Genomic DNA, 25,315 nt, shown 5'->3' on the forward strand with positions numbered 1-25,315 from the left:
AGAATTTAGTTAGGTAAGCGCAGTGATTGAGTGTTACTCTTCCCGGGATAATTTTGATTTCTTGGCAGCTGACCGGCTGAGTAGTCGGGAAAGCTCAAGGTCATGGTATCGGATCCCGGGATACTCTGTTGTAGTTGACAAGATTGCTGTGGGTAGGCACGCTGAAGAATCCATTTAAACGATAAATTCAGCACATGGACTCTCTAGTGAACAGCCGTTCTCCATGAAACGTCAAAATGTTTTCATTTAAACTCACGTAATCTATATCAGCTGATGTAACATCACTAATTCAGTGCTATATGCGAGAAGTCGGAAACTCAACCCATATGACGTCCTGTGGTACATTTTATGGTTAGACAAAACTAAAAATGAAATGACTAGCAACAAATCACGCCCAACGAGATTTTACTAGCAAAATATGGCAACACTGTTAAAATTTCACCTGCATCAAATGTCAGGCCATAAATGTTTTGCATCGGTACACAAGCAACCGATGTTATAAGCCAACCTTCGATTTCCTATAAGTGCAATAGGCCTATCTTAAAGCTATTAGTTTAAAACACGTTCTTGTTCATTTCCTACTTTCGCTACGATTGATTTAAGTACCCAGTGTAATAGAGTAGCACTTTACATTTGAGGATTTAGAAAGCGAGTTATAAAAAGTTATAACGCTAAAATACTTGGTTTGTGCGAGCGAAGAGTATATTATTAATGTTAAAGTAGAAGAAAAAACGGCTGCAATTCAATAACTTACAGAAAGTATTAGTGAACCCCCCCTCCCCCGATTTGAATATTAGTATTTTTTATGAAACTACGTGTGTACAACAGAGAATTTAAAATTGATCCTGCATATGGAAGACAAATAATTCTGAAATGTAACTGTTGGTGTATGTTTAACAATTCAGCGAGTCATTTCAAGAATCATGGTTATGAAAGAATTGGAATTCGTGTAAGTCTAATAATTTTCTTGAAAAAGACTTAATAGTCGAAAGTTTATTGTAGAAAAGTAAAATATAATTGTTTTTCCAACTTTTGGAACTCGCTTTAAACACATCGGATACTGCTACAGAACTGTTAAATTGGGATGCCGTCCTATCTTCCTCATTTCCTCGAGCACATCAGCTTACAGGAAAGACGAATGTTTTGTCGCATATTGCATATCTAAATAAATTTCTAGGTGGGATTGGTCCTATTAGCCCAGGTAAATGGCCTTAGCATAAAGCAATCTTGAATGAAATTAGTAAACTCTTTAAGAATCGGGGAAGTAGTATAATGTAACATACACAAGAATTGCGAAAGGCAGAATATAGTGTAGATGGCGATCATTTTTTCAAAATCCTGTTCACAAAAGGATATTATAGGACTTTTACTTTTTAAGTCTTTTTCTAGCTATGGCTCTATAACATTATTGAAATTTTACGTGTAGTGACCGAACTTGAATTTTGTTTGCTGGCTTCCTGGAAAGAACGTGTGAACAGAAAACGAAATGAGATTATGTGCAATTGTAATCTCCTATTCGAAACTGCACATATTGTAATCGCATACGGTACATAATTACTAGTTTTAACATATCCCATTTGCATCAGGTGTTCGGTCTTAACATCTGCACTCTTTTCGAAGAGAGTGTGAATTCAGTATCAGCCAAAATTTCTTATCTGAGAGACTTAATTCATTCATAGTTGAAATCTGTATCTTAGAACAATGTTCTGTTTCTGGTGTGCGTAAGAGACGACCCGCATAATAACCTCGAAAGTTGCGATTGTTAGTTTATATAATGTAAAGTTGTATGTTAAAGATGTATGGATTATATACGTCTGTTAAGCCAGGATGAGTTTGTACTAAATACTATTATTTTAAAATTTGTTTCACGTCACACCGACACAGATAGGTCTTATAGCGACGATGGGTTAGGAAGGGCTTAGGCGGTGGGATGGAAGGTACAGTCCCAGAATTTGCCTGGTGTGAAAATGGGAAACCGCGGAAAACCATCTTCAGGGTTGCGACAGGTGGGCTCTGTGTGCATCTACGAGTTGATATTTATTTTTAAATGCCTTATATTTTCATACGAATCTCCGCATTTTTTATTTCCACTTAACAAAACGTATGTAAATTGATACACAATAATTGATAACTTAGTAATTCAAGAACATAATCATAAGGTCGTTTATTTATCATAGTCTTGATTACATTCAGGCGATGAACAGCAATGTTAAATTTCTGTTCAGGTCTAATACTATCTGAGATTTGTTTTAGGCCCACTCTGAATCCCCCACCTCCTGATTGATAAGAACCTACTCGCCCCTATCTTAAATACAGAGTTCAAAGAAAATCCAACATTTCATTTTCCCGTGAGGATTCAAAAAGTGCTGACAAGACTATTTTAGCCGAACGGACGAACAACTTTTTATTTTTACTTTATAAAAAACATTAGTACTGTTTTCTATCCACTACTCTTCAGTTCCATACTCTCTGGTTGCTGAAAAATGATAGCCATTCTAATTCCTGTCGTTTTTGTTGCAGGTTTCGGCACTTCAAGGTGAGTTGCAGTGTGGTATGTACTAAAAATGACATAGACATCCATCACTAAATTAAAAAGTCAATCACGACAAAATACATTCTCACTTTCTGATATGCACAGGACTACTCTTGCCATCAGAACGGCTGCGTGGCGTGGTTGAATAGGTGCTTGATTTCTATGCACAATATTGCATAAACATATCTCGGCGAAGCCGATTAGCATTTAAGAGTGCTGAGAGCTTAAATACCGAATGCCCATGTCATTACATTTGCGAGAACCTTGCAGAAAACCTTCCCTGGGAAAATTTGCGCGATACAGTCTCTTTTAAAATGGTCAGGCATTAAGGGGCCATTAACCAAATAATAATAATAATAATAATAATAATAATAATAATAATAATAATAATATATACCTATTTTAAGATGGAATTTGCTGTACAGGAGCGAAGGCTGCGTGAGCTCAGAATTTATCAGCTAGGAATAGGGTATAGTCTGCGAAAATGACTGCTGGTACAAACTACTGGAAACAATGGCAAGAGGGTGCTGGGAATGAGATAAAAACTAAGTTAAGCTTTAATTTGGTGTATGAAACTATGTATAAGCTTGCCTCAGATGGGGTCATGCGAGACAGATGATAGTACTGTAAGTTACCTAGGAGAATAGTGGACTCTGCCATGAATGTTAAGAGTAGAGGGTAACAGACTTTACTCCCTTTTTAATATTTTAAAAGACCGAGCTCGATAGCTGCAGTCGCTTAAGTGCGCCCAGTATCCAGTATTCGGGAGATAGTAGGTTCGAACCCCACTGTCGGCAGCCCTGAAGATGGTTTTCCGTGGTTTCCCATTTTCACACCAGGCAAATGCTGGGGCTGTACCTTAAGGCCACGGCCGCTTCCTTCCCACTCCTAGCCCTTCCCTGTCCCATCGTCGCCATAAGACCTATCTGTGTCGGTGCGACGTAAAGCAACTATATATATTATTTTAAGAGGGCCCTTGTAGCTAGTTGCAAATACTGTAGACAAAGCATTGTGGAGGCGCGTCGTTAATTCATAGGCGTGCAGACTGAACCCTGAAAGGAATTGTCCCCTTCGCCGAATGGTAGCGTGCCAGCCTTTTGTCTGAGGTGTCCCATGTTCCATTCTAAGCTGGCCTGTGGGATTTTAATCGCAGATGACTGGTTCCAATAGCTTGGGGGTGAGTAGTTGTATTGCCCCTACACATTTCTGCTATTCGCACACATATATTACATTCCTCCGCTACAACACCATAATCAAAGTACTTCGCTTGCCAGATACAGCCCACCATTCACGAACGGTCTGCCTAGGAATAGGCTACATTCCAGATACAATAGCCACGCGAATATGATAGTGTATTCAGACCTCAGAGGGGCTGCCTGGACCACATTTTCAGTATGCGTAGAGTCGCTGTAAATTGCTACGAGAGGAATAGACAGGTATGTTTGTTTAGTTAATCCAGAAAAGGCATAGGACAGTACCAAGGAAACTGTTATTAGGCCTACTGAGGCATTATAGGTAGGTTATTTCAGGCAATCTAAGGTATTTATGTTGACAGTTGGGCTGCGGTGAGAACTGATGAATAAGTTCTTGTTTCAAAGTACAGTAGTTGCAAGGGTTAGACAAAGCAGTACTATTTTACATTTCTTGGTCATCGTATTCTTGAATTTTCTGTTGAAATGTGTAAAATAGCGAGGAGAGATCCACTTGTGTAGTAGGAAGTTTGGCCTGTGTCAGCGAGTTGGTCTTAATGGCAGACTATGTGGAAAGCCTGCAATCTAATGTTTTGGGGCTTGAAGGAAGGGGCAGCTAGTATGATATGAAAGTTGACATTTTCAAGACTGAAGTAATGTCAGTTGGGGAAAATGCCTAAGATTACTACTAGTAGGAAATTAAAAACTGAACAGGTGAATTATTTCAAGTACTTAGAATGTGTATTTAGCATACTAAGTTAAATTGACTCAAGGTGCAGCAAAACTAATGCAGTGAGCTCGCAGTTGCGATCAACTGTATACTGTAGGAAAGAAGTAAGATTACACTGCACGGGAGTGGAGCTGGGTGGACCCAGGATATCTTGCTGATATGTCGGAAGAAAGACATGAAAATAACGAATGATTGCCGGTAAAAGAGATTGGAAGAATGGCAGGAGGGAACTCTGCATGGGGAGATACAGGTAAAGTTAAAAGTAAAGTCTATGGATGAAGCTGTACGCAGAAACAGGCTTCGGTAGTCGTCATTTGAAGCGAATGGAGGAAGGTAAGTTACCTAGTATAATAATGGACTCTGTTGTGGAGGGAAAGAGAAGTAGTGACCAAGGCTGCGATAGTAATACTCTGTTTTTGAGCAACAGAGATACTGTAAGTGCAAATGTGGAATAGGAGGCGCTTAGTTAATTCAGTTCAGAAGCTCGCAGACTGGGACTCGGAAAGGAATGAGTCTATAATGAATGTGTGCATTTATTATTATTATTATTATTATTATTATTATTATTATTATTATTATTATTATTATTATTATTATTTATAAAGGTATTCTATTATGGGCTTACCAAAGATGTCTTTATTGTCCTCGTTTATTTCCTCGCGTGCTCTAAGGTTGGTTGAAATTGTAGCTAACCATCGATCGTGGGAGGCGTCGTTTTGTTTATACTCGTGATGCATGGATATGGTACTATCTCGATTTTGTTCGTACACCTCTCTCTTTTCAGTTTTCTCTTTAAGTATGGACTTGGGCTGGCTGTTTGCAATCTTTCGGCGGCTTCTCTTGTACCATATGCATGCGACGAAACCCCTAGCACTCGTAAATATGCAAAACTGCTAGACTTGAAGGGCGGAGTTATTAGTAAAAGCATAGAACTGAACTTGTACGAGAATTATTTAACTCGCCTACATGTAAATGGTGAACTTTCCAAGTCACTGCTTTAAAATCACTGATTTTCGTCTCTAGCAGTCAGCTTACTTTATCTGTACTTACCACACGTGCATAAGCTGTCTTTCTATAACTTACCTTCATTTCAACCAGTCTCAATGTAGCAGTCTGTTAATGGTTTTCCTTCTGTTTCAAAGATGGCGGGTTTGATCCCAGCTAAGGTCGGTTGCATTTGAAGGCTTTTTAAATGCAATAAATCAGTGTCATTGGCTTTCGAAAAGTTAAAGAACTCCCGGTGGAAATCCCGACACCCTAGTGACAATTAAAATCTTGATTCGTTCATTCGTTCCATCTCTTTTAGCGTTCAGTCTGCAAGCTTCTGTCGATTAACTAAACACCTCTGCAATCCTCTGTTTGCAACTAGCTCTGTGGCCTCAGCTCCATACCTTCATTACAAACTGTATGAAACATAAGTCTTGGTTTCCTTCTGCTCATCTTACCCTCTACGGCAGAGTCCATTATTCTCTTCGGTAACCCATCCTCCCCCATTCGATCCACGTCACTCTACCACCGGAGTCTGTTTATACAACAGTTTCATCCATAGAGATAATTCCCAACTTAGCATTCATCTCGTCGATCAGAGTACCCTTCTACTATTGTTCCCACCTGTTTGTACCAGCAATCATTCTCACTATTCACTTCTGTCTCTTCCATAGCGACGTTGTCTGGTTAGTTATTATTTATGTTCACGTAGATACCAGCTTATATTCGGGAGATAGTGCGTTCGAAATCCACTGCTTGCTGCCGTGAGGATGGTTTTCCGTGGTTTCCCATTTTCACACCAAGTAAATGCTGTGCTTGGCTACGAGCAATTCCTTCACACTCCTAGACCTTTCCTCCTTTCCCATCGTCGCCACCAGACCTATCTGTTTCGGTGAGACATATAACAGTAACTCCCGTTTAGGCATTCGGATATCTATAATGGACCTATGCACTACACCTTCCTTTAATTTTTTAGTTCTATCTCCACTAGATAGGCACACAGGGATTTGCATAGCATAATTAGTTAAATGTTCGTCTGCTGTGCCTGAGGTAGCAGGATGTATCCTGATGGACCTGTAAGTGCTCAAAAGTGAGAACCGCGTCAGTAAATTTATCACGTTAATAAACCATTTTTAGATGACAAAATTCGTATTCGGGCGTATCTTAAGGCGATTAATTGGTGAAGATACGTAGGTCGAGTCATAAATCATGGCAACTATTTCTTTTCCCGCGAACAGGAGACAACACGGAAAATCTAAGATATGCATTTGGAAACTTACGGTATGTACTTGCGTATGATGCCACTAGATGGTGTATGTAAACAACAGTGTGGGTCTAAGCATGCCCTAAGTTCAGTGTGTGTGAGAGCGTCAGAAAATGGAAGTCAGCAAGCAGGAGCAACGATCGTTGCTTACAACGTTGGGGATGGGAGGTTCTTCCACACCGCCTTATTCCCCTGATCTGACCCCATTTGACTATGATCTAATCCCCAAAGTGAAGAAGCCATTACGTGGACAACGGTTTGCTAACAAAGAGGACATCGTAACAGCATTTAGGAGAGAGGTGTCACGCGTTAGCGATACACATGCAGCAAGTGGTATTCAGCGCCTGCCCCACCGCTGGCAACGCACAGTGGAAACCTTCGAGTATTTCGAAGGTCTATAGCCAGTGGAGACTAGTCCTTCGTACGTACTCTTGTGTATTTGCTGTTTATACCATAATAAAACAATGTTTACCGATGGCCTGTGTTCTGTCACTTTCCTACGAGAATCTCCTGAAGTCGGAATTTGTCTTCAGACACTATGCATAAGTACATGTCCTATATTTCCAATTGCATATCTTAGATTTTCCGTGTTGTCTCCTGTTCGCGGGAAAATAATAGTTGCCATGACTTATGACTCGACCCTCATATTAATCAAAATGATATTGATAATTTAAACAACCTTTCAAAGTTTATCGTCCTAAGGCACGGAAGTGCCGTGAAAGTGGCCCTTTAACTTATCAGAAAACCAATAGCTGTGTCCTCCATTTAATTCTTCTTGCGATTCCAATTGCATCGGGATTTAACTATGTAACCTTGAATGTAGGATGCAAGCGCCTAACAAACTACACTGCACATCCTGTCTGCATTCTTCAGCCATCTGTTTGCCTTGTTTTCAAGTATCGTCTGGCATGGTGTAGCTGCACCTCGGTCATTTCTCCCACTACACCCTTACATGGCTGATACGTACCTGCGGCTGGCTGCGTTCTGACTCTTGTATTGAGTACTGGAGAAGTGCCACTGAATGTGCATAACATGAATTCCGTAAGCTCCTAACGAAGATAACGTCAGGTGGTATGAACTGCTCTGAAAGCACACACCTGATTGTTCGGACAGGTGTAAAACTGCTACCTCTTCAGCAGTGAGCTTTGTGCTCAGGGCCTCTCCCCACCGCTTCATGCACCGGACAAAGTTAAGAATAATAGTAATAATTCAGTCTAAACTTGCATTCAGGACGTGGCGAGTTCGAACCCCACCGTCGGCAACGTTAAAATTAGATTTCGTCGGGCTGAGTGGCGCAAGCCTTCTGACCCCAACTTGGCAAGTTCGAGCCTGGCTCAGTCCGGCGGTATTTGAAGGTGCCTCGTGTCGGTACCGTAAGACAACGGCTCGTACCTTCTCATTCTTACCCGTATCCCTTTGTTCTTCCGCTTTTTCTACATCCTGGAGGGTCGTGTGTGTGCGATCTGAGTCTCACTACACTACGATCAGGTGCTCTTCTGGACTCTGTGTGTTTGGGGAGGGGGGGAGGGGTTTGTGCTGGTTGGTAGTCTGTCACAGGAATTGCCCAGGTGCGGCTGAAATCCCCGAACCGATCGAGAATAGATCCCAGGAGCGTCTGAAACGGAAGTCCTCGACGCTGATCATTAAGGGAAGACGTGTACAAAATCTTTCAAAACCATTTTAAAAAAATTGCTGAAATTACTAGCCTAATATTTTGGGTATTTTTATTTTATTACTACTAATGCCGTTAGGCCTCGGTAGACCATGCGGCCAGCATTTACAGAGTGAGAATAAATTTATGCCCCATACATTTCGTGGTTGAAGAGTCCTATCTTATAATTTAATACTAGTCTGATAAGTATTGGCAAATTACAGCGTATAATTGTGGCGTTAGGTTTGATAACAGGACGGCAACTGAAGTTGGCAGTTAGGTGTTTAACTTCACTAAACAAGAGTACAGATGGTTCTGTTGTTGGGAATACTTCTTACATGACAGTATGTGGTTCAAATCGGCTGTTTCTCCAGGGTCTTCTGGGCAGTGTAGGTTGTCGAAGACCTTGATCCTGTGTAGATGACTCGGATAGCATCCATGGCCCAGACGCATTCCTATCAAAGATGAAAGGAGTCAGAGAGTTGGTTTCAATTTCTTTAACCAGATTTCCGTTGGTATGGTGGAGTAAATTTTAGCATAGTGCTTTCCTCTTATAAGCTGTGATATTTTCCAGCATACAGACAATTCCCTGTAGAACTGTTCTTTGATTATGGGCAGGAAATCAGAATATGGTAACTGTTTGTAAAGGTGGAGTTCACAAGTTGTGGCTTTAGCTAGCAGCCGGGCTGAGTGGCTGACGGTTGAGTCGCTGGCCTTCTGACCCCAACTTGGCAGGTTCGATCCTGGCTTAGTCCGGTGCTATTTGAAGGTGCTTAAATACGTCAGCCTCGTGCCGGTAGATTTACTGGCACGTAAACACTCCTGAGGGACTAAATTCCGGCACCTCGGCGTCTCCGAAGTTCGAAAAAGTAGTTACTGGAACGTAAAACAAATATTATTATTATTATGATTATTATTATTATTATTATTATTTACATAGCTGATTTATCTCTTTCATCGTTATACCAGCGTGGCCTTTAATCCATAGATGTACTTCCTGAGCTGGTTTATAGGAAGGGGAGTTAGGGATTGGAATAACTTACCAAGGAGGATGTTCAATATATTTCCAATTTCTTTAAAATCATTTAAGAAAAGGCTGGAAAACAACAGATAGGGAATCTACCACCTGGACGACTACCCTAAATGCAGATCAGTTTTGATTGATTAATTGATTGATTCTGGGCGGTATAGATTAAGTTCAAAATGTCTAATATATATACTGATCTGTAGAGAGGTTCCAGCGAGAATTTTGTAACTTTGAAAGGGAACAATGAGAGTCAGGAAATATTAGAATTTTACGGAAGTGACGAATTCCATAGCTGAGTGGATAGCTAAAATTTCTGCAGTAACGTTGTCTCTTGAGATAAGGAATACTTTCTTGACACCTGAGATGCAACACTTCGCGCGTCAGGTGCCACGCTCCCTTTTTCCATGAATTGCTATTTGTCATCTTCGCTGAACTCTTCACGTGTGTTTACTCGGCAGTTCACAGTATCACACTTAGGGCCTGTACTACGACAGCCAGATAAAAGTCCGATTTGAATTTATGCGGCAGTTTGCACATTTATCTGGAAGTTCGATAGAATACGTGCGCTACGGCTTTCGTTTATATGCAATCGGGGAGAATATTCTAAAGGTTAGTTACGCCGAAGTTGGAGAGGCAGTTAAAGTGGGATTTTTCTCCTGTCGGGGACGCTGCTGTAACAATAGATGGCTGCACATCGCAACGAATCTAATTTTTTTTGCTATTTGCTTTACGTCGCACCGACACAGATGTCTTATGGCGACGATGGGACAGGAAAGGCCTAGTAAATGGAAGGAAGCGGCCGTGGCCTTAATTAAGGTACAGCCCCGGCATTTGCCTGGTGTGAAAATGGGAAACCACGGAAAACCATCTTCAGGGCTGCCGACAGTGGGGCTCGAACCCACTATCTCCCGATTACTGGATACTGGCCGCACTTAAGCGACTGCTGCTATCGAGCTCGGTGAATCTAAATCTACATGATGCTGTACGAAAAATAAGTTATAATGTAATCAATGTATATATTTATAAAATATATCACGTTGCCTGTCCAGCTATCACAGAATTTTTAAAGATTTCCCAAGCTAGCAAATTATTGCTACTAAGTATATGAGTTGCACGCAAGAATTATAACGGCAAGGTTCCTATGTAGCCATTGTTACGGCGTCATTGCTTGATGTTGACACGCCGTTATTTATCGTTAGTCCCGATAGTTCATTTTTGTAACCTTCTAAACGTACATTTCGTAATCACTAGAGTACGTACCAAAGGTTTGGGTTCTATTCCAAATCTGTGTGGCGCTCTTATGGAATAAAGGTATACGATGTAACTTAGTTCATGGTGATTCGTCGGACGAATGAGGACGTGAAGGAGGTCATATTTCTTCGACTTCACACAAACTTACTACTAAGCACTTACACTACAGTGAGATAAATGTTTGCCACTTATTATTCTGACATTGCCTTCGAAAAACTACCTTATTAAATCAGCACCAATAAATAGAATAACATTTATGATCCTCCGCCACGTACGGTGACATTGATGACGAATGCAAACTTTACTTTCGCCGTAACGCGCATCTTCGCAATTAGTATTTGACAAAAATCAAAATGATATCGTGTGGTAGAAATTATTGATGAGATACATAACCTGAACCTTGCCTTTCTTGCGTCCAGGTAACATTGTCAGATATGTTGTTTTCTACAACAATTTGAGTTTCATTACATACTTAATTTTAAAATGTATTCGTATGTCAATTTCAGTCCTCATTCGTTTCTTGACCTGAACTTCTACATTATAGTCTAATAAGAGTCTAATATTGGAATCTAGTCATACAGTTTCAAAAGGAATAGCGCTAAATAAACGGAAAACACCAGGGAACGGGTACACCACCACGCTAAATTTCGCTACATTTTCAATAACCGTATTGCCAACGCAACACTAAAACTCTCGCATAAAAATACCGTAGATAAAATCCGTTGGTAGGGCCTACTCAAGAAAATATTTAACTTCTAGTTTGCGAAACTGTATCTCGCTGTTTATCTGGCAGTCGTAGTACAGGCCCTTAAGAGTATTGAAGGCTATGAAGAATCATTTCCGGTTAGTCGAGAATGGTGATTACCGCGGAAAGTTTGTTTTCATTTGAGAGGTACAGTGCGAGGTTGCACATTTTTTCCTGCAAGGGAATTACAAAATATGTAATTTTGTGGCATTCAGAGTTTCACATACATTTCTTGTAAACTTGTCACGATGAAAAGTTAATGTTATTTTTAAAAATCGAAGAAGGTATGAAAGTAAAAGCGCCTGCAGGTGTTAAATAACAAAGATCTTAAAAATCGCGTAACACTATTTTCAGGGCCTCACCATTGCCAAGGGAGAGGTACATCAATATGACCAACACTGAATTTTTTAACTTCGGATCTAAATTAACTAATGTTAATCTGGAGTCTGAAACGTGTACTAGAGAATCATCTCTCAAAGGATCTGGTAGTCGTTTTTGTAGACTTCAAAAAGGCGTATGATTCAGTCGACAGGGAAGTGCTATTCAATATATTAGTGGAATTTGGAATTGACGCCAAAACAACAGCAATTATTAAGCAGACTTTAACTGGGACACATTCGAAAGTTAAGTTCATGGGAGAGAACTCCAAGCAGTTCGAAATTAAAACAGGAGTCAGGCAGGGTGATGGATTGTCACCAATTCTTTTCAACTGTGTGTTGGAGAAGATTATCCGGGAGTGGGAAAAAGAACTGGACAGAAAAGGATTACTTAACCAAGTATACATTGGAGGGTCAAAAAGTGGTGTCATGATTAATTGCCTTGCCTTTGCTGATGACGTTGCGCTGCTATCTAGGAATACTGACACAGCAATAGAACAGCTGAATGTACTAAAACTACAAGCAGAAAAAGCAGGACTACAGATTTCTTTCGAAAAAACTAAATATATAACAAACATCAAAACAGCCCCTCGGTACCTGAAGACAGAACACGGTAAAATAGAAAGAGTTGATAGCTTTAAGTATTTGGGTGAAATAGTGCAATTGAAAACAAATGAAAGAGAAGCAAACAACACCAGACGGGAGAAAATGGCTGCGGCTTTTCGTAGGACATATCCTATATACAAGAAGAAAACCATCTCCAGACGAGCTAAACTAAGGCACTACAATACAGTGATTAAAACGGAATGTCTGTATGCTAGTGAGTGCCTCCAAATGACAGGAAAAGCGGGACTGAGAGAAGCTGAGAAATTTGAAAGAAAGATCCTTCGCAAAATAATGGGTCCAAAGATTGTGGATGGACAGTATAGGCTGCGAGGAAGGGAAGAACTTTACCGAGACAATGAAAGGCTAACTGAGTGCATGAGAAAACGGAGACTTAAATTCTATGGGCATTTATTTAGAATGGATGAGAAGAGACTAACGAAAAGGATTTTCACAATACTAGACAGCAGACCTAAAGTGTCGGACAAATGGTTCAGGGAGGTGAGAAAGGATCTCAGACAGGTGGGACTAAATTCGGAAGACATCTCAAACCGAACAAAGTTTAGGTCAGTGATCGACAGATTTCAGGGATTCCATGACGAACCAAAACTTAACCGTGGGTGGACGGACGAAAGAAGACAGGCTGCCAGAGAGAGGATGCTGAAGTTCTGGGCTGTGAGGAAGGCTTCCAGAAACATGTAATTGTTATCTAACGTGGTCTCTAATGGCCGTAAACGAATATATATATATATATATAACTAATGTTTATAGCTTAGTAACAATGCATTTTACATCAGCGTGCACAATTTCATGAATTTTCGTGAAAACCTCCCCTTAAGCCAAGAACCATGCGTCACCCCAACAGCGAGACTGTTGGCAGCTAGCAAAAATATTAGTCATTCTTACTTCTGTGTTTCAACTTTCTTTCTGTTTTGGTCTGTAATGAGAAAGGAATAAAGAATATCAACTTCGCAGTGACTGTGAAAGAGTGTTTAAAAAATGAAATAATAGTAAACGTCTGACTTCGAAAGTGCAAAAAGTGTCAGTAAACCGCTTTCCACTAACAAATATAGTGGTCCCTCTTCCATCTTAGGCCTGGCATGAATCCAATGTGATTAATAGTCGAGGAGAACCCATGCCTTGACTTTGTCTATCCAGTGATGTGACAATAAATATAAATTTTAATTTGTTAAACTAGCCTACTACATTTGTAAGAGCGGCAAATCTGAAGATGTGCTAAGAAGTGTACATACGAATCCATTCGAAAGCTAGAACTTTGAACACTTCTTCTGGAGCAATGGTCCTCCACAATGAAACCTTCTGTCTTGTAATGTTTATTATACACATGTCTAATACAAGCTTTCCCAATACTCTTGTGTTGTTTGGTAAAATGATAGTGTTTTGGGCAATGTGTAGAGAATATTACCATTTGAAGATACTGCAACAATATTACAACATCTTTTCGAATGGAACTTGCATCAACTCAAAAGAATGCTTCTCACACTAAACTATTAATTCCCAGCATCTACCCAAGAATTCGTGTATCTCCCGCGGGCGTAATTAAATCCTCATGCAATTCCTTACAAACCATGGCTTCTTGAGATCATATCTCCACAGAATGTATATAATTACACCACTCTGCTATTGCCCTGAGAAATAAAGAAAAATGGCTCTCCACCTCATGACAGAATGCATTCTTTGTAAGGGAACGTCCTACAGCACTAAGAACTCCTTCCCTACATCAAGTGCTTAAACATCTCAACACTATTAGCCTTTCACTCATCTCGTCGATCTTCCGTAAGCTTCAAGAATAAGATGATTGCACAAACTCTAGAATATAATATTCCCATCCCCCAGTTTCGGATCACCTAAGGCTGGGGAGGGAATGATAATTTATTGTAATCCAAAATTTGTTTTGATGCCTGCATTCTTTTCTTTATTACTATTCATCTTACTACATTGAACATCAAAATTATTAACTATTTCAACCCGATTCCTAAATTATGTTTTAAAGAGACGTTTAAATTATGTTTTAAAGAGACGTTTAAATTATGTTTTAAAGAGACGTTAAGAGAGGTATAGTCCACAACACACGTGTATCTTATCCTCCCTAAGTTGTATTAGTGCTGCTTACTTTTTGTAAGTCTTCATAGGGTTATCCTACAATTACAGCGTACATTTTTTGAATGAATTAGTTGAATGAATGACTACTTGAATTGGTGAGTGAATGATTTCATGATTGAAATGTGTTCGTGCATTAATGAATGAATGAATGAATGAATCGACTCTCTTCTCACCCAGTCACGGATAGCCACCAGCTGGGTGAAAGCATTCTGATTTGATTCACTGATTCATTGGAGTGAGTGATTGAATTTATAAAATGAACTTAAGTGAATACGTGCTCTCAACCTACCACTGCGGAATGCGGCCGTTATGGACAGGACATTCCATTATGAATGAATGAATGAATGAATGAATGAATGAATGAATGAATGGACTGAGTTCCTGAAAAATGTATATATTTCTCCTCTCTCCAGTCATGGGTAACCACCAACTTTGGCGAGACACAAACTCTGTAAATATCCCGTGATACACTGAAAGATTCAGTGACGGATGACACGCCTAGGAAAGTTCCCGAATGAGAGAAGGTAGTAATTTGTTCGTGCCTTGTTACAGTAGCCCCAGTGTTCAAGGGAAAGGGTGAAAAACATAAAAGGGATGTTAACATGTTCGACAATCTACAGAACCGTTATGATCTGTGCGTGAGACGTGAGGGTGCAAATTTTTAATATAATCTGTACCGACGTAGTTCCTCAATTTGCATATTTGTTTAAACATATGCCACCCACACACACATCCTCCATTTACAAGTAGATTTTGTAAAACATAATGCACATTTATGCAGAAAAGAATTTATGAAAAAATAACAATGTTTTTCCTCTTTCTCTTAATTTTTCATATCTTGAATACTAAACATGAGAATACAATAAATTCAGTACCCTGTGCGCTTGTTTGCACAATCAAATATAGTATAAATATTAATGTTACACAGAAATACAATTTTTATAACATAATATTTTAACAAAAACCTGTTATACCCGTTTATTTCCACTAACTACTAAATACATAATTTGATTTATCAGCATGTGTTATCTGTGTGAAACAAGTTTCCACATGATGCTTGAAGTCTCGAATAGTCATTGTAAAATTAATTCTCTGATTACATGCAACAATTGTGTTGACAATAAAACGTTTGTCTTGTCCGTAAATTGGTACCGTTCACATTAAAGTTCCCTCTAACTAGCTCACTGTCATCACTCACATTATTTATAAGTTTGTACAAAAATATTTGTTGTAGAATATCCCTTCTATTACATAATGATGGTTTAAATTTATTTAGCAAGCTTTTGTAGGAAACTTTCTTTCTGTATTGAAGTAGGTGAGTTTTACAATACAGAATGCGAAGAAACTTTTTCTGAACTTGTCCGATGTTATTTATACGGGACTGATAACGTGTTCAAACAAGACAAGCCTATTAAAGTTTACTACGCACAAATGTATTATAGAGAGTAATTAATGTACAGACAGTTTTGTCTCCTCGAATTCGGAACCCCAAAACCTAAAAATCTGTAGGCTTAATTTGCAATTTTTCAATGAGCACTTTGATGGACAATGTAGTATCCATTAAAGTTACACTTTTTCAAAATTAGACCTTTCAAAAAGCGTTGTCGATTTTATATTCAAATAGTAGGCCTACTGTCGATTTATTCATTTAAAAGGTTACTGAGAGACACTTACTGACATTAAAATGATGTTCAAAGAATGTTTGTAATTTCAGTGATGTATGTTTTGCCGCATATTGTGTATAGCTAGGAAACGTTGCTAAAATTTAAAGGAAACTTTAATTTGACACCCCTGGTTAATACACAGAGAATGGATAACCAGGAAGATAACCGATTGATGTAATATTTTCAGAGGTATATGGGAAAAGAAATCTAAAGATGAGTAGTGACGGTATGCATGGGGAGGCATTATAGACTCTGATTTGGTTAGTCTAGGACAGAGGTGCTCACGCTGGGCATTCCGTCCCGCGGGCGCCCAGCAGGCGATGAGCGCAGCGTATGCTATTAAACCAGTGACGTGGCTACGTCACAGGCCGTGAAGGTTGGGCGAAGTTCTCCCAGTCCCTCTCGATTACTGGCGATACCAGAATTTGAAATGGAGCAGAAAACGGTGAAAGAGGGCAGAAATCCTCATTTTCAATTTACGTTGTAAGAAATAAGTTATTTACTTTCATTGCAATTCATGTATTTTGACCGGATACAATAGAGGCCTCCAACCTCAAATGTTTTTATAATGTACGTAAGGAATTCAAATTTTCACTATTAAATTTTAAGAGGTGCTTTAGAAACTTATCTAATATAATACGGAGTTAAGGTGGATAAGCTGTGGCTTGTGGTTGTTTGGGTTTAAATAATCTAAAACTCAGCAACAATCAAATCATGCTTACCGCGAATAAAATCAGTTAGGCTATTTAAAGGCATGCTATATTTATCTGGTAGATATATTTACATTGCTGTTGTACTTTAATCCTGGATAGTAAATACCTATGTCCTCGCTCGTGATGAAAATCCCTCTCGCCTGTTAAATTTTAAATAGCATTTTCAGAAATTCAGTGAACATAGAAATTCACACAACACTAAAACACTGCAAAATCAAGCAGTAAACTTGTTGAATTATGTAACTATATTTACTTTTGCTTAATGAATAACAGGAATTTTACTGTTCTTAAAAATGGAAATGCTATCATTTCCATCCAAGGAATTATAAATCGTAGCTTGTACGCTTAAACCCAGTACCTGTATGGATTGTAACAAGAAAATGTCAAGTTTCCTTGAATGAATAAATATAAGAAAATATAACTCTTTATATCGAGCGCAGTATAAATAAATCCGGAATATCTTGAAATGTCGGTTTATTGCGATTATAGCGCTTTGTTTTAAATACTGCACCTCAATCAGCATTTCTGAGTAGTGGAGGAGAGCTACGCAACGACAAGTGAAACGTCAATGCTCCCTCCCTTGCCTGCAAAGTGTGCTCGTTTTCCGGCTTGATTGTGACGTATTCTTGTTACGAACTGCCCAAAATGTCACGTCAGCCCGGCCGCACTGGGCTAGCCTCAACGGGCGCCCAGCTGAACACCTCTGGTCTAGGAAATACCTCAAGTCTATCTAATTACTGACGGTAAGTCGTATTTATGGGATGTGTATTTGTAAATTATGTATTGTAATATTTTGTTAGTTTTCTTATAATAGAAAATATAAGAGATTTAAACTGCATGTAATACGTATGATTGCAATAAAGGAATACCCCCCACCCCCACCCACCCGGTTGGTCACCCGTGAATTCTGCAATTGGGTAGTTAAATACAACCAATTTGAGATACTATTAGGCACGCAACGTAGAATAGCAACAACGCTGAAAATACTGTAAACTTGTGATCTGACTAGCACACAAGCTAACGCCGCATTTCGCAAAAGTTTCAAGGATCAGACATTTGATTGCAATGTTACTCGTGTGTACTAGTTCACTGATTTCGCATGAGATGAGTGTGTTCTATTTGTATTAGCATTTACCCATCGAGACAATTGGGATTAGGACATGAACGTAGCCAGTGTTCTTGCTGGTGAGAACAGGTGGGAACAATGGCGAAAGTGTTGTAGTTATGAAGGAAAACCGCAACTTAATAGACATGTACGTGCGAACCGATGCTACATTGTTCTAATGTATTGATGGACTTTTGGCCTAATGACTGGCTTAATGGGAACATAGTTTAGTTATATTACATACTAGACAAATTGCACACTATAATACATAGTCAAAATACGTTCGTTTTCAGACTTTTTTTACTAGGGAATTCTGCTCGCTATCATTTACTTTCTTCCGTATAAAATAAGTCTTCGAAATGCACTACATCAATTATATTTGAATGTTTCTGTCTTGTAGAAATTGTGCTAAGATGTAGATGTGCTGGTTGCAGTAGGAGAGTAACGCTGGTACACTTGCTGGTAACGAGCGAGTGACCGTGTGCTTATGGTACCTCGGCTTATGCTGGGGCTGTACCTTAAGGCCACGGCCGCTTCCTTCCCACCACTCTTAGCCATTTCCTATCCCATCGTCGCCATAAGACGTATCATTGACGGTGCGACGTAAAGCAACTCATATCTTTTAGATGCATCCTCAGTGATGTTCATTTTCCCTCCACATTAGCTACAACTTGTAAATTCACAGAACACAGAACTGAGAATACTAAAATCTATAATTATGATGATATATTTTATCATATGCACTTGCCTTATTTGAATACAGTTCATCACATTTCGCAAGTTTCTTCTTCGAAGAGGAACTTGAAGGTGTAGCAGTGTGTAGAGCTGAAGTACTAGGTGAACTTTCATTCCTAACCTCACTCACAACCTCTGATACACCTGGATGAGTTCTGGATTTCCTTTGTTTTTTACTTTCTTGAAAACAATTTTTGCTCTTGCAATGATCAAATGTACTCAAGATCAATAACACACCAGCACAAGAGCACAAAAGTGAAAAAAATATGCAAGTTATCCCAAGAATATCGCACGCACGACGTAAACAAACACAACTGTTATGCCAGTCCCACCAACTTGTGCAGCAAGGTTTCCACTGGAATTTAAATCAAACCACAGCCTTCTAGACCTTACGGTTCTTGAGATATTAAGTGTTTACTGAAAACTGGTTTATGAAATCTTAAGAATGTGCTGTGCAACTAATTAAATGAAATAAAATATACTTCTAATCAAGCAAATTCAGTAAATCATATCCAAATTAATCAGCAAGTTCCAAATCATATTTTGGCATAAAGTAAAAACTAGTTTTTCAACAAAATGGTCATTTATACTCCCCTTAAAGTGGTTAAGACTTATAATAGTGTTGAATGATGTAGAAAGGCAGGGGTAATTCTGACAGCTTACCGGCAGGTTGGCATGAGTTAGAATCTCGTCCTTGCTACTAATTAGGGCTTAATTTCAGTATTCTAGAATAACTTGCACACAGCCTCGAGTACAGCTGAGAGGTAGATTAAAATCACGGTCATCCTAGTTGTAGTTTCCACGATTTTCCACTTTAAAAGGTGAATGCTGAGATGTAACCTTACGTACAGGCCACAGCCTCCCGCCGCCCCTGCCTCCTCAATCCTAGCCATAATTAATTAAAAATACACACACTGTATAGACACAACCTCGCAAGTAATCTTACTTTAAATACGGACAACGTAGGCGGGGCTAATTCGCATAATATCCCAGTTCCAGCACTTACGCAGCGTCGACACTTACTGTGAATAACGGTCTTCCGTACGTTGATCGGAAGAACAATATACGTAACAGTATACGCATCACTGACTACTTTTGCGGCATTGGGAGACTCAGGGGTGGTAGAATTTTGTCCCACAGGAGTTCTCTTACACGGCAGTAAATCTACCGAAACGAAGTTGATATATTTCAGCACGTGAACCGGGTGGACCGAGCTCGATAGCTGCAGTCGCTTAAGTGCGGCCAGTATCCAGTATTCGGGAGATAGTAGGTTCAAATCCCACTGTGGGCAGGCCTGAAAATGGTTTTCCGTGGTTTCCCATGTTCACATCAGGCAAATACTGGGGCTCTACCTTAATTAAGGCCCATCGTCGCCATAAGACCTATCTGTGTCGGTGCGACGTAAAGCAACTAGCAAAAAAAAAAAAACTGAACCGGGTGGGAACCCAAAAACTCTGGCTCAGAGCCAGCACGCCACATGTGATCGATAAATTTTAACCTCCTTTCAATTGCCATGGATGTTAAGAAAGGCCATTGTGTCGTGATTTTTTCCCGCAGGTATTCTTTAGGATGCCAGAAGCCAGTGTCTGGGAGTATTGACATTTAAACGTCTAGTAGTCTAGTGATATTCTGGCTTATCGTCAAGGCGACCGCGCTTGCAACCCCGGCCAGTAGTGGATTATTTGAATATGAAAGGAAAAGTCGAGCCCCTGTTTGGAATCCACGTGAAACCGGAGCTATTGTGGCTATGGTCACAATATAAACAGCCAAATTAAATTAAATTTATTTTTCTTTCATTGTGAGGCATTACATCTGAATTAGCATTGCGTATCAATAGCGAATGCCTTTGCTGGCGAGATGCAGTGTTTACAGTGCACTATGTCTTCTGGTATGGGCTATATCAAATTTGTTACTTTCATTGACCTGTCTGCCTTTTCCTTGGCTTTGATAATATGAAAGTGATGCTAGTAATACCATTCCTTATGCAGTCAGTCCCTATTATGAATGGTGTGAAAATATCGCTCATAGGGTCGGTTGGTGCATGCATTTCAGTGGGCTTGGCAGACTGATATGTAATAGCAATTGCTGACTTGGTGAGGAAAGCAACGGGAAACTACCTCATTTCCCTAGTACGCCTCTCGTTTAAATCATTTGTGTTCTGGCTTAATAGGCCGCTTTACCATCTGTTTATACTAAATAACACAAGGATTCAATCTGTTTTCGGGATGGCAACTAAAAAAGAAAAATATGAGAATCGCTTTAATAGTTTTTTGCTATCTTTCTTCCCCTGCATGCGTTCTTTAACATGCCAGAAGTCGGGGAGTATTGAGATTTAAACGTCCAAGTGCCTTCGACTTCAGCAAGGTTAATATTCGCTTTCTCGGGAACCAGGACTACGACAGACTTGAGTTAGACACAGACAAGAAGAGACGTAGTACAAAGATGGAAAACTCTACGTGAGAAATTAAACAGTCAGGTCAAAAAGATTCCTCAGTTTTATGCCTAGTGAAAATGTTCATGTTGGTAATGGGAAATGCTGCCTTGTTTTGCCAGTGGAAGTTCTGAGTTGGGCAACGCGCGGAGCATATGTCCACCTGTTGAACAACGCAGACCAGGCACATTCCTGCTGAACGGCATTAAGCAACAGACTGGTTTTGTTCTTTAAAGCGTATATTTCTTTTGAGTGGTCAGCGAAGCGGCCATGACCTAATACTTCGCTGGAGAGAGTGAAAGAGCGTACGGAAAGCTCATTTTCTATTCAAATCATTTGCTTCACGCACCCATGATGGAGAGGAGCGAAGGTCGCAAAAGCTTGCAAGCGGCGCGGTCTGTGCGAGGAACAGTCCTGTCTGCACTTTCTCCTGTGTGTGCATTCCAATTGCCAAACACCGGAACGAAGACGGTTAATCTTCCTATACTTCTTGCGTAACACGTTAAAAAGTTGTTGGCCCGCTGGCCAGGTGACTTCATTCGGACGGTAGGTGTAACCTCATTCACTGTAACGTACTCCTCGAAAAATGGGGCGTGATAGTAGTGACGTCACACCAAATTGGTTATGGTTGGAATCCCAACCAATGCACAGGGAATGAGGCGTCTCTGTGCGTCAAGAGTCCACGTAAAACTAGACGTCCTGTTGCTACGATCACTTGGCTTAGGAAGTTCATGACCTAAAAAAGTACAAAATATCCCCTAAAATCTAGCTAAAAATGACCTAAATAGAGTAAAATATGACTTCCCGGTAAGCATTTGAGTGATAGATGCCAAGTATTAGAATATTACCTACTAACATTCACGATGCCAGAAAGTTACTAGCGATGATACAGCAAAATGACGGAGCTAATATAGGTATACATTCATTGTTATAGCCCTGAGGCGCAGTTTTTACTGTTTTTCTAAAGGGCCAAAAAGTGACGTATTAGCATGCTTTTGGTATCTGTCGGCGTACGTTCGTACTGCATCACGTTCTCGGAATCACTTCTTCAAAATCTGCTACCTATCTGTTTCGGAAAAATAGAAAGAGAAATACACCTACAGCAGTATTTTGAAATCCTGTGTTTGAAACTCGACTCAGATAATATGTACCTTGGTAAAACCGATGCCTGTATTTAAACAAAAATGCTCGGAATATAATCAAATGACCTTACAGTACATCACCACTAAAATGACCGAAATGTGACCAAAACGACAAAAACGGCCAAATTATGAATATACAGTACAGTATATGCAACATAAAACTGCTTTAAATGGATCAGGGACCCTCATTCAGTTATTTTTCTAATAAAATGAACCCAGGAAAGAAATGACTCTTCCTTAACATCCGAAACTTTATTATTATTATTATTATTATTATTATTATTATTATTATTATTATTATTATTATTATTATTATTACAGACATTTTGCACATACTCCGATCTTTAAAAAGTAGAAAATATTGAATCGCTTGTGGAAGTAATTTCTACTTTTATGTGAAATAATGAAGCAGTTTAATTCCTTTCCTCTTATAAGATTGGTTATTATAGAGTTATAATGTTCAACAAGGAATTGGATATTAACAAATCTAATTTCATCTTAGGATGTCGTTTTATTATTCTGGTTCTTTCTCTAGTCCGCTAAATAATCCTCCATTGGAATAGGCCTATATGTGCTATAATAGTATGGGGAAAAGTAAGATGCCTTTCCCGTACCCATAAGAGAGAGAATTGTGCCAAGCGAGTGGTTGCGCGGTTTGGGTCACGTAGCTGTCAGGTTACATTCGGGAGATACTGGGTTCGAACCCCACTGTTGGAAGCCCTGAATATTGTTTGTCGTGGTTTCCCATTTTCACACCAGGCAAATGCTGGGGCTGTACCTTAAGGCCACGGTCCCTTCCTCGCCACTCGTAGCCCTTTCTTATCCCATCGTCACCATAAGACGTATGGGTGTCGGTGCCACGTGCAGCAAATTGTAACAAAACAAAATGTAACTAAGAAATTGAAGATAATGAGGCTTACTGTTTAGTATAGCATAAAGTGGATAGCAGGGGAGACCTAAGGTCTCTTCGTTACGAACCACCGCGCCTAGCACCGCCCTTACCGTCGACCCAAGACACCCTAGTCCCTCACACCTATGTGACCACAATTGATCTACTTCCACATGTGTTGGCCCAGTTGGGGCAGCCAAGGTGTGCACGACGTCGTTGTCGTCTGACGATTTGATACTACTTCATTCCATTTGAAATACGTGGTATTTTGCTCGTAAAAAGAATACGTTTGAGGTTCTTCCATAGGACCAAAGACGACAGCACGATTTAAGACACTATCCAGATATTTCCTTAGAATACATGAAACAGATATTCTACATTCGATTTTATCCTAGATAAAAATAAATTTAGCATCGTTTATTATTATTATATTATTATTATTATTATTATTATTATTATTATTATTATTATTATTCATCGGATAAAATTTCAACAGTTTTATCCAAAATAATCCTATATTGTATTATTCAAAGGTGCCGAGCATCAAATGTTTATGGTTGCATGTAGAGTAGGCTACACAGCTCGTAAGTTTCACAGGTTTCAAGGTGCCCCTGCCTAACACATCTACTGTAATATTTCCCGGTTATTCGCAAGAATGTTGGTAAAGCCTGCTTTCAGATAAGTCGATATTTACGCACATTTGATTTTGTTTTATTCTACACTAGATATTAGATTGCTTGCGAGAGCAGCAGCAAATGCGGAAGATCATTAAATGGAATTCGCGAGTTATTTTTTTTATTCATTTTATGTATTCGGTGTTTCATATTTTCAAGCAAGAATAGGCTCTCGGCGAAACACTTTCACGAAATAACTTTTTAATGTTAATATTATTGGCTTTACGTTTCACTGACTACTTCTGCGGTTTTCGGAGACGCAGAGGTGCTGAAATTTAGTCCCGTTGGAGTTTTTACGTGCCAGTAAATCTACAGACACGAGGCTGACGTATTTGAGCACCTTCAAATACCTCCGGACTGAGCCAAGATCGAACCCGCCAAGTTAGGGTCAGGAGGCCAGCGCCTCAACCGTCTGAGCCACTCAGCCCGGCTAAAGCACTGTTTACCACTGTTTACCATTGTTAATGTCGCTTATCCACGATTGACATGTACCACTAAGAAGGGTTAACTACATTCTCAGTACGCACAGTAATCAAACTGGATTGTGTTCTGTTCAGTTTTTGCACTGATTGACAGGCTGGTTCGCTGTACTGAAAAAAAATTAGTTTAGTAATAACAGTTCACAGAAAAGACATTTCCAAAATTATATGAACGTTTGATCATATACGCGCCCCATTGCGTTATTCTAGGGTGCTAGAGTTGGTGCGTAGCTTGGCACGAATGTTAGTGCGAAGTACGGTACCCTGTTTCATACACGACTAGTTTCCATTTTCCCCTGAAGGGCGAAGGCGGGCGATTCAGAGGGTAACGCCCTCTCTCTGACCAGGAGATTGGACGTGTTGGTGACTTGAAGTGGTTAAAAGGAACTGTTAATGTGGAGAAGAAAATATTCGGCCCCTTGGATAAATAAGGCGTTTGTTCAATGAAATTTCATTGCTGGTCGGTTTTGGTTCATGTTGTTTTGCATGATACAGAGTGTGCTTGACTCTGATTGAAGATGGATGCGAAGTGGTATAGTTGATAACGAATGGAGTGTGGATGAATTGATCAAATTTTGGGGCTGGATGATTTTTTAAAATTTCTTTTATGTGGCGGTGAATAGTTCGCGGGTAATACTGTGTAGAAAGCTATTAGAAGTGTGATATATGGATGGAAGAGCAAGTAATTTTTCCCCACCCACCAATCAGAGTACTGTCAGTTGATCACCATAAATATAAAGCAAGAGATAATGTATCCCTCCCAACAAAAATTTTATATATGAATGGTTGACTATTTAAATGGGATGGTACCCTGTTATGACCGCTACGCTTTATGGTGTACATTCATCGCCAACCAGTGCGTGACCTTGGTCGTACTGGCCGGCTCGAATGGGTTTCGGGAGGAGGTTGTTCGTCGTTGGTCTCCAGGTTGGGTCGATGTTGGCGGTTTGACAAACCTGCGAGGTCGGCCACCCACCAACCCGTCGCGCGTCGCGGCGGAG

At 39.8% G+C, this 25,315-nt stretch overlaps 1 protein-coding gene across 3 annotated transcripts in view; it reads left to right on the forward strand.

Moving 5' to 3' along the window:
• Nucleotides 1–25,315, forward strand: part of LOC136864037 (very long chain fatty acid elongase AAEL008004) — a 367,556-nt gene that overhangs the window by 79,158 nt on the left and 263,083 nt on the right. For all 3 annotated transcript variants that reach the window (XM_067140558.2, XM_067140556.2, XM_067140555.2), the window contains exon 2: nt 2,521–2,536. The gene's annotated coding sequence lies outside the window, so the exon portion shown is untranslated. The remainder of the gene's footprint in view (nt 1–2,520; nt 2,537–25,315) is intronic.

This window comes from Anabrus simplex, chromosome 2 (assembly GCF_040414725.1).
Source record: "Anabrus simplex isolate iqAnaSimp1 chromosome 2, ASM4041472v1, whole genome shotgun sequence".
NCBI lineage: Eukaryota > Metazoa > Arthropoda > Insecta > Orthoptera > Tettigoniidae > Anabrus > Anabrus simplex.